Source organism: Micropterus salmoides, unplaced genomic scaffold, assembly GCF_014851395.1.
Source record: "Micropterus salmoides isolate LMB-PRFRI ecotype aquatic unplaced genomic scaffold, ASM1485139v1 Ms_hic_scaffold_10, whole genome shotgun sequence".
Classification (NCBI taxonomy): Eukaryota; Metazoa; Chordata; class Actinopteri; order Centrarchiformes; family Centrarchidae; genus Micropterus; species Micropterus salmoides.
The window spans coordinates 14,050,329-14,061,825 of record NW_024040041.1 but is presented as its reverse complement, the minus strand read 5'-3'; the positions used below and the strand labels follow the sequence as shown (position 1 = coordinate 14,061,825).

Sequence of the window (11,497 nt, the reverse complement as noted above, 5' to 3'; positions counted from 1 at the left end):
GTTAAACTGTGTGTCCACTGTTCTCTGTCATCCTCTCTGCAGTCAGATAAGTAGAGGTGGAAGACATCTGAGTTTTGCATTGACTCCTCCTCACAGGGAGAAACTGGATTTGATTTGAATCTCAGCTACTATTTGTTGAAGGTTTTCTGTCATGTCGTGGAGTCATTACTCCAAAAGTCCCTTTTTCATGTCTCAATATAATTTGTGCAATAGATAGAAAATCACAGTACTTAAGCTGGTTGCCTCATTATAAAGACTTTGGCAGGTTTTCAGTTTTCACCTTATGCAATTTGCACACTTAGCCATGCAGGTGCTATTGTACTAAAATTAAGTATATGTCTGTATATGTCAAAATGTGTGGAATCAAGTTAACACAAAGACTTTTGTTAGAAAAATATCAACTATCACAGTATCCATTGTACATGTTAATCTTTAGTTCAGTCCAGAGTTCAAGTGTCAGTTAAGATCAATGAGAACAACAGATCTGAGTGTCTCCTTTTAGAAAGTTGACACTGACTGCCCTCTAGTGATTTTCTGAAAGAAACTGCAACATTTTTTGTCACTCTCATATTATGACTCACTTTAGATTCCACATAATTTACAGACAATAATGTATCTACATTTGTATAGATGTATGCAAATGTTTGGTTTTTGCAGTAGATTCATTTCAGCAATCATAGTGTTGTGTTGTCTTTGGCCTTTTATGAACAAGGGGTGGTGATGGAGTAGTGGAAGATACATGCCTTTGGTGTAAGTGACCTAGGTTCAATTCCCCACAGTGATACATCCACCAATGTGACAAGACACTTAACCCCTAGTTGCTCCATAGGGAAATGAATAAATATAATGTCAGCGATCTTTGTTAAAAAAGCAAGCACCACTTGGAACCTTCAACCCCCTATTTTAAAGTGGTACTTTCCTTCCCCCTCTTAGTGGTGTTTCCACCAAAAGTAGCGGGGACTTAAGTCCCCTGGATCTCTTTTCAAGGAACTAAAAGGTTCCTTAAGCCATTTGTTGTGTGCGTTTCCACTGTGGTCTAAAGATTAGGCAAAACCAGCTGACAAGCTGTAGGCCTGTACGCCGTACAAAGCAATGCACACACATCATTATTTGTAACCACTATCCATGAGCAAAATTTATAAATGAACTTCAGATTGGATTGGAATATAACTATAGGCTTTGCTTAATCAGCCAGCAGCTTTTTTGTGTGGGAGTATAATGAAGAGACACACGATAAAGTTTAATAACAAACTGGATAAAGCCATCAAGTCATTAAAATAACTTCAGCACAGAGAAAGCAACACAAAAATAAAATTGCGACAGTTTGAAAGGTTATTAAAATATTTCCAGCTGACAGGAGCTGCAGATCAACTGCAGCACTCATGTCTTTGTCTGCCTGAGCTCGGAGGAACGTCATTTTTAACAAGATTTATTACCTTCTGTAATCAGCTGTTCCGTTTGTTTTGGAGAGGAGGAAACTTCCTGACTGATGAAAACTTAAAACAACAACTGTATTTAGCATAGCTCCATCAGCTGTTCGCTGTAAACACACCGCTGCAGGCAGGCATCTATTTCTGAGCAATACATTTAATGCCAACATTCAATCTCATGCAGACATCGGCGAGACTTGTGTTGCTATCTGACAAAACAGAGAAGGAAAACAGAGGAGCAGTCCTGACCTGACATGCTCAATTTAAAACCAGATTCAGATTATCGTTTGATGAAACTTGAGAATCAGTGTTCAGGAGTCATTCTTCCAAGTCAGATAGTTCAAAGTTTTTCTGACATGTTTTAATTTTATTTGCATAAAATGTCCATAAAGCATTGAGTATTGGCACCACAACCACATTTTGCACACTTCAAAATTGTATTCTTAATTCAGAAATCTGATACATTTACAATCAAATTAGTTCAAATATCATTTTGCCTGATTACACTCTGTGAGCATATTGGGCAGCAGATGAGCTAAATAATCTACAGTACTCCACTGATCACCAATATCCACTAACATTTTTGAAAATCGCTATTTGTCATCTTCATCTCGTTATACAACCCTGTGTTGATTATTAAATCTACCATCATGTTACATCAACCAATGTTTTGAACATATTGTTTCAACGTGGAAAATTCTCCTTTCTAATTATCTTCTGACCTGGCCAAGTTTGCTCTTTGAACTGATTTCATATCATTTTTGTTTTTTTCTTGTAAATGTAAGATAGTTAATTTAGTAGTAAAAATGATTTAACATTTGAAAGAACTATGTTACTTTGAGCTTTCCCTGGCCTCTGTCGTATTCAGTGAATATAGTAGCTTGTCATGCTATAACCAGATATGATACATGACATCGTTACCGTCTCTTTAGGTCTTTTCAAAGTATTGTAAAATTTGCTTTGTCATATGTTTTTTTTCTACCCTATCTTTTATCAAATTAATAAAACGTGTCATATGCATCTTGTAGCCTCTATTTCTTTTATACTGATGTCGGCTTCAGTAGAGGTCAAATACGATCCACATAGATAGATTAAAAACAGAATTTCTTCTCTTCCTCTGCCTCTAACATTCAGTGAATTCCAAAAACATTTATTTTTGTCAACTCTGTCTGTCGTCATTAATGTTCACATTTTGAACGTCTGTGTTGGGTCTTGTTGGTTGCTGAGTATTTGTGCAGGTCTGTTGGTGGTTTATCTCACTGTGGAGCCACGTACACAATAATACACAGCTGTGTCCTCAGGCTGCAGATTCTGTCCTGTTAATGTCACAGATCTAGTTTGTGTGTGTGTGCGTGTGTGTGTGTGTGTGTGCGTGTGTGTGTGTGTGTGTGTGTGTGTGTGTGTGTGTGTGGTAAATTAAGTTGCATTATTTTGGTAAAAGTCACCCCCCGATACAAAATCCAGTCCACTGGTTTTCCTTCATATTGTCTTATCCAACCTGTTGCAGAGCTGTCACAAATCTGTTTAAATATCACATACAAAATACAATTTAAGACAGTGAGTAAGGTGATCTTGCTGAAACAGTGATTGAAACTTGATTCATCCTCTCAACACAAAGCCTCCACTGTACAGATTTTTTTCCCATTATTGAAACAAAATGTTCACAGATTATGTAAACAAAACATTCATCTAAACCAAAAGAAAATAGATGCTTTCAGTCTCTGCAGGTTGGACTTCAGACCCTAAGAAGCTCTGATTTCACTCTAATGTGAACTAAGCTCTATAATGTAGACTGAGCAAAGCTCATCATCCGTCTTCAGACTTGTGAATGTGGGTTAGATATTTAACAAAACCATTCAACATTGCAGTTGTTGTTTGTAGTTCTGTGTTTACTATCTATTTTTAACTTCATAACTTATGTATTAAGTAACTTACCCAGCTAACCTAATTATTTTAACCCAAACCACGATCTTTTCCTAGACCCAACCAGGTAGTTATGTTGCCTAAACCTAACCAAACTGCCATAGTTTCAGAGCGTTTACCACCAGTATTATCGTGATAGTCTAACCAGATGTTGCATAGTTTTATTTGACTGCAGAGCCCTGCGGAGTCTTGACCGAGCGTCCATATGTAAAGGGTTGGGAGTGACAATGTGTTGTATTTTTCACTCTCATATTATGACCCACTTTAGATTCCACATCATTTCCCTTTCCCATAGTCTTTTGCTTTCTCATCCCTCTCCTCTCTACTCCTATCACTTTCTGCAGGTGTTTCTGGAGCTGTGAAGTCTGGATCTGTGGTTATGAGTCGCCTTATTATTGTTATTATTATTATTATTATTATTATTACTAGTAGTAGTAATAGTATTATTTACAATGCTATAAATATCAGTACTGTTGAAGCCAATTTCTTGTGTTCAATTATTTTAGCATTTAAATGATTTATTTTGAGAATAGTCATTTGGATTTATTAATTGTTTATGTATTTAGCTGTCCTGATTAATTAACTCAGATGGCAGTCAGCTGTGGAAGGAGGAAGAGGTGTGTCTGGAGAGTTTGTTTTTTAACAAATAATCAAAGGAAATGAGCGACTCGGGCATATATTTTTGGTCACTTACACATGCGAGTCAGACGTAGAGCCCTGTAACCTGGCACAGCGGTCTAAATTGTAAATGGACAAAACAAGTACAATTTTCAGTCTGTACTTGTTGTCAAGTGCTTGCTCAGGGTGGGTATTGTTGGGTCTCTGTAAATAATATCACAGAGTACGGCCCAGACCTTCTGTATATGAAAAGTGCAATGTGATTACTTTTGTTGTGAACTGGCACATTATATAAATAAAACTGAATTGAATCATTTACAGACATTATTGTGTCTTAATTTATAGAAACGTTTGTACTAGTTTTGTAGTAGTTTAATCTCAGTAACAAGATTGTTGTTCTGTTCTGCAGCTTATCAGCCCTGCCCAGGGAACTTTGAGCTTGGTGTCCCCCAGCCTGCCCGCTCTCTGCCTCAAACTCACGCCACCCACCTTTGCAATTCCTGAACCTGTTAATAAACTGTCATTGTGGAAACTAACCTGCCTTGAATCCGCTTTTGGATCCTCGCAACTGCACCTTTATTATTTAAACCAATATATGAATATATATAATATAGATTATAAAACAATATGTACAAATTTAAAAAGAGAATAAAGTAATTTATCTTAATGTAATAAATACTTACAGCCCTAAGATGAGGTGGTGTTGTTGCATGTGTGAAAAGCTTTAGTCGACACACACTTTTCCTCACAAAAGCTGATATAAGATCAACATCAGAGCTACAGAGTCCTCTCACTGACACACACATAAATAGAGGAAGTAGTTTTTATATTGTCGGGCACAGTAATACACTGCTGTGTCCTCTTCAGATTGTTCATCTGTAGATAGACTTTACTGCTGGAGTCATCTCTGGAATCTATCCTGGACTGACTGGGAGTAACGGATAGGAGAACTAGATGTGCCTGTAGTAGAAACCCACTCCAATCCTTTTCCAGGATCCTGTCTGATCCAGGCCATCAAGTAGCTGTTGAATGTGAATCCAGAGGCTGTCCAGGTCAATCTGTGGGATTCTCCAGGCCTTTTAACCGCTGGTTCAGATTCTGTCAGAGTCTGACCATAAACACCTGTTGAGACATTTTTTAAAAACAACTTAATTAAGTTAATTAATAAATTTGTACATGAAATAAGAACTATGTCAAATTGAGGTTAGAGGATCAGTGTAGTGTTTGGTGAGTATATTAATTCTTGTAAAATATCAACATAAATGTCAAATCAACAATCAACATCAATAAGCATATTTCTGTTCCACAGGGCCGCACTGGGATAATAATTCAGACTGGGAATCTAATGTTAGCCCAGGCCGATATCTTCACGTTCACAACAGACCACACATATTGTAACTGTTTTAAAGAAATATTTGTGTCTTTTCACTGATTATTCCAGTAACATGTTTTAGTTTTATTACACACAGCTAACTGTCTTCAGTTTCAAAAGTTAGTCACAGTCACTATTTCCATGCATATGCATTTCCTGCTTTCCTATAGAGCATTATTAGGTGTTACTATCTATTTGTTTTTTTTAAAAACAAAACTACATCAACACGTTGAGGGCGGCTTTGCTAGCATGTTATTTTTATAAACTGTAACCATGTCCTTGTGATTAATTCAGTCAGATACACAAACACTGTTATGTTGAGTAAAACAAAAGTTACAGTAAAACATTAAAAGGTTTATTTTCCTCTCTGCAGTCAGATTAGTGAAGGTTGAAGACTGTTAGGTTTTGCATTAAGAGTTTGGCCTTTTGTTTGTTGGACTTGAAAAACAATTATGTATGAGTTGCAACACCAGCCAAATAAATGTAATTCAGGCAATAAAAAAATTGCTTAATATGAATTTTCTTCAAAAGTTGAATTTTGTGTCTTATTATGTGGTCAGGTTTATCAGAGTATCATCCAACAAGTAACAATTTTAAACAATTAATTTTCATGGCACAAAATTTGACCTTACCAAAAGATTACATTATGTTCTTCATCTTAATTTTGTTTCAAGTCCACAAAGGGATTTTCATATTACAGGGAAGAAAAATCTGACACACACAATGCACTCCCAAAAAATAAAAATCATTTGATTATTATTAAATAGTAGTTCAGATTTTACATTTTATTCAATTACGTTCTGTTAGGTGAAGAGCTTTTTATACTAAACCATGTTATATTTCTTCTCCTTTTTGGATGATAATATGTCTGTTTCTCTCTGTAACAGTGAACTGGTGTTGAAGTCATTAGTGGTCTGAGGGCTCCTCCTCTGGTGGCTTCATGTAACAAGTGTTGCATCTAAATTTGTGGACATGTATAGAAATGTTTTTTCTTTCTTTTTGTTAGTGTAGATTCAACAACCATAGTGTTGTGCTGTCTGTTATAAAAAAAAAGTGATCTTTATTGTGTTTTTCTTTAATATGTTTAATTTCCATATGTAATGTAATAAGGTTTCTCAGGAACAGTTTCATGTAATGTAACATAAAGTAGATGATTTAAGTACTATAAAATAATAATAACTCTTAGGCTCTACCAGATCAAAGATGAGTACTGTGGGTTTTTGTACAGCTGCTCAACCAACTCCAGTCACTGTGAGTTTCGAGCACAATAATAAACAGCAGAATCTTCAGTCTTCAGACTGTTCATCTGCAGATACAGCTGCTGTCTGCTGTTGTCTCTGGAGATGGTAAACCGGCCTTGAACTGACTGAGAGTAGTATTTGCTGCTCCCATCAGAATAGATTAAAGCGACCCACTCCAGTCCTTTTCCAGGAGCCTGTCTGACCCAGTGCATCCCATAGCTGCTGAATGTGAATCCAGAGGCTGTACAGGTCAATCTGTGGGATTCTCCAGGCCTTTTAACCACTGGTTCAGATTCTGTCAGAGTCTGACCATCAACACCTGTTAATACAGCAAAGAAAACCGTCACATGCAACAAACTGACACATTACAAGAAAACATTAAATAAAAATCAGTGAAGATCTTCACCTGCCCAGCAGACAGTTAAAAGCAGCAGTCCTGTCCTATAGTCCATCATGTTAAACTGTGTGTCCACTGTTCTCTGTCATCCTCTCTGCAGTCAGATAAGTAGAGGTGGAAGACATCTGAGTTTTGCATTGACTCCTCCTCACAGGGAGGAGAGAGCTGATAGTGTTTGGTGAGTATATTAATGCTTGTAAAATATCAACATAAATGTCAAATCAACATCAATAAGCATATTACTGTTCCACAGGGCCGTACTGGGATAATAATTCAGCCTGGGAATCTAATGTTAGCCCAGGCCGACATCTTCACGTTCACAACAGACCACACATATTGTAACTGTTTTAAAGAAATATTTGTGTCTTTTCACTGATTATTCCAGTACCACGTTTTAGTTTTATTACGCACAGCTAACTGTCTTCAGTTTCAAAAGTTAGCCACAGTCACTATTTCCATGCATATGCATTTCCTGCTTTCCTATAGAGCATTATTAGGTGTTACTATCTATTTGTTTTTTAAAAAAACAAAACTACATCAACACGTTGAGGGCGGCTTTGCTAGCATGTTATTTTTATAAACTGTAACCATGTCCTTGTGATTAATTCAGTCAGATACACAAACACTGTTATGTTGAGTAAAACAAAAGTTACAGTAAAACATTAAAAGGTTTATTTTCCTCTCTGCAGTCAGATTAGTGAAGGTTGAAGATAGTTAGGTTTTGCATTAAGAGTTTGGCCTTTTGTTTGTTGGACTTGAAAAACAATTATGTATGAGTTGCAACACCAGCCAAATAAATGTAATTCAGGCAATAAAAAAATTGCTTAATATGAATTTTCTTCAAAAGTTGAATTTTGTGTCTTATTATGTGGTCAGGTTTATCAGAGTATCATCCAACAAGTAACAATTTTAAACAATTAATTTTCATGGCACAAAATTTGACCTTACCAAAAGATTACATTATGTTCTTCATCTTAATTTTGTTTCAAGTCCACAAAGGGATTTTCATATTACAGGGAAGAAAAATCTGACACACACAATGCACTCCCAAAAAATAAAAATCATTTGATTATTATTAAATAGTAGTTCAGATTTTACATTTTATTCAATTACGTTCTGTTAGGTGAAGAGCTTTTTATACTAAACCATGTTATATTTCTTCTCCTTTTTGGATGATAATATGTCTGTTTCTCTCTGTAACAGTGAACTGGTGTTGAAGTCATTAGTGGTCTGAGGGCTCCTCCTCTGGTGGCTTCATGTAACAAGTGTTCAGGCACTTACAGACATTAATGCATCTAAATTTGTTGACATGTATAGAAATGTTTTTCTTTGTTTTTGTTAGTGTAGATTCAACAACCATAGTGTTGTGCTGTCTGTTATAAAAAAAAGTGATCTTTATTGTGTTTTTCTTTAATATGTTTAATGTCCATATGTAATGTAATAAGGTTTCTCAGGAACAGTTTACACAACTTTGTATTATTTGAAAAAATATGTAATGTAACATAAAGTAGATGATTTAAGTACTATAAAATAATAATAACTCTTAGGCTCTACCAGATCAACAACTGTCAAGAGAAAAAAGCATCATGTGAAATAAACTGGTAACCTAAATAAAAGGTATGCTAAATTAAGACCTGTGAAGAGAAAGATATCATGTCATGTGTTAAGTTGGTGGCGTAAAGGAAAATGTGTCAGATCAAGATCAGTGAAGATCATCACCTGCCCAGCAGACAGTTAAAAGCAGCAGTCCTGTCCTATAGTCCATCATGTTAAACTGTCAGATAAGTAGAGGTGGAAGAGCTCTGAGTTTTGCATTGACTCCTCCTCACAGATGTTATTTTAGGCATTTTTATTCCTGGAAATAGGTGGCAGTTATCAAGTTAAAGAGTGTAGTACAACTGCAAGTCACATGGAAGCCTTTTATTTTTACATGTTATTATACTGTAAATCATCTTATCACATGCATGATCTTCATGCACATTATTCAGTCAATCACTACTAATTTTCATCCCTGACAGATAATCACAATCGGTACTGCAAAAAAAGTGATTCTGAGACAACTGAATATTGCCAGTGGTAGCGGTAAATAGAGGAAGTAGTTTTTGTACAGCTCTCCTGTTGTTGTCTCTCACTGTGGATATCTGGCACAGTAATACACAGCAGTGTCTTCAGGCTGCACATTCTGTCCGTTTAGAGTCACGCTGTTGCTGGAAGAGTCTAAGGAGATACTGAACTTGCTCTTTAGTGAATCTTTGTATTATGTGGTGGATCCAGCAGCTGCCATTCCAATCCACTCCAGTTCTTTCCCTGCAGGCTGTCTGATCCAAGCTGTGTAGTAGCTGCCAACAGAATAAGAGACCTGACAGGTGATGGTCAGACGTTGACCTGGCTGCACAGTCACAGAGGCTGGCTGTGTCAACTGTTCACACTTCACACCTGTTCAAAAAAAAGAAATGTTTAGTAACAAATGATCAAGTTATACTGCAAAAGAAGAACTGCTGACTTTGACAAATCCAGAGAGACTCACATCCAGCTGCCAACAGCAGCAGCAGAGCTACAGAAAACATGGTTTATGTTGAAAGTGACGTGCTGTGAACTCCACTGACAGCCTGATGGGAAGTTTTTATAGCTGAGTAACAAGGAAGGTCACTGAGTTTGCATAGAATCAAACACATGAAGCATCAATGTTGGTCTAGAGTCTGTTGACTGTTATTATATCTGCAGAGTGAAAACATGCCTGGAAATCACCTCTGTTTTACACATGATGTTTTAATTTCATTACACCCTCTATTGTAATGTTTTGAGAATGTCCCTGCATTTAAAGATTTGATACAACTGTTAAATTTGCCTTTATTGTAAACTATTAATTCTAAATATATTGTATTGATAACAATATTATACCATTATGTATATTATTGTGTAATTGCAACAAAGACAAGATCATCATTGCTATTCTTAATATAAATACTAACATAAATCATTCATAATTGAAACATATTTATTAAAATCTGCAATAACAACAAGAGAAATGCAGTAACAGCCAGGACCATGTAAATACAATGAAAATGTAAGTTTTCTGGTTTACATAAAATACATTTAATGGTTTCAGTGTTTACAGACTCCAGTGGAGCAGCGCCTTCAGGCTTCCTGCTGTTCATCTTGAGATCTACTTCTTGTCTGCTGAGATGAACTGACACGGACCGATAGAGCTGATGATGGTAAACACTTCATAGTCAAACTTTACTATTCAAAATGTGCTGAATCAATACCACTTCATTGTAATATCCAGTGTACATGAGCAGCAGGAGTGTTAAGCTTTAGTTCAGTCCAGGGTTCAAATGTCAGCCAGTTAAGATCAATGAGAACACCAGATCTGAGTGTCTCCTTTTAGAAACAGAGGAGAGAAAAATTTGACACTGACTGCCCTCTAGTGATTTTATAAAACAAACAGCAACATTTTTTTTCACTCTCATTTTATGACTCACTTTAGAGTCCACATAATTTACAATATGGGATCTTAATTTGTAAAAATGGATAGTATTTGTATTAATTTAATTTCAGCAACCAGTTTGTTGCTTTTTGTTTGGTTTGAGTTCTGAGTTCTGAGTTTTGCACTGACTCCTCCTCACAGGGAGGAACTGGATTTGACTTGGATCTAAGTTACTATTTGGTGAAATTGGAGAATAAATGTTTACTGTATGACTGGTTCCACAAGAGTTTCATGTTTCAGTATTTATTTGTGCAACACACTGGTAAACACATTTTTAAGTTGTTTATTATGAGGAAGAATGTGAAGACTTTCTCACAAAGTGTTCATAAGTAAAATCATTTTCAGGACATCAGTCGGAGATTTTGGAGATACATTGTTGATATAAAAAGACTAAAATCTGTTAGGAAAGGAGGAGTGCAGGGCTCTGAGAGAGACAGTGGTTTAAAAACAGACGGATACACCAAAAACATAAATATATCAGTCAATACCCCAGCAAGAATAAAAATAAGAAAACTTTTCATTATATTACAAGACATTTCCCAGTCAGACAAATAAACTCTGTAATGTTATGTAAAACAAAAGTTTCAGTGAAAACTACAAAGTTTTCCATCCTCCCTGCAGTCACATTAGTGAAGGTGGAAAACAACTAGGTTTTGCATTAACCCTAAATTGTAAACCTTGCTTGATATGAATTTCCCTCAAAAGTGGAATTTTGTGTTTTATCAAGTGATCCTCCAACAAACAACAATATTAAACATACTCACCAACTATGTACCAAATGTAAATGACAGTAAATGAAAAATACAACGTGAGGTGTTTCATCCATCCTTTTAGTATTGTTTTATCAAAGAGGTTTTTGCAGAGCAAGCTAGCACACGGATTATAAGAACGCTTTTATAGGCTAACGTTAACATAACGTGTTATTGAACTTCTAGCAAAAGTTATAGTAGGATACAAAATACAAACTGGGATCCAGAGAAAGTCCAGTATACTAGAGCTTATCCTGTTCATTAAGCCTTACAAAGA

The 11,497-nt window shown here is 36.0% G+C and overlaps 1 pseudogene; it reads right to left on the bottom strand.

Annotated features, from left to right (window-relative positions):
* Positions 1–8,977: 8,977 nt before the first annotated feature.
* On the bottom strand, positions 8,978–9,559 carry LOC119917214 (annotated as a pseudogene).
* Positions 9,560–11,497: the final 1,938 nt, after the last annotated feature.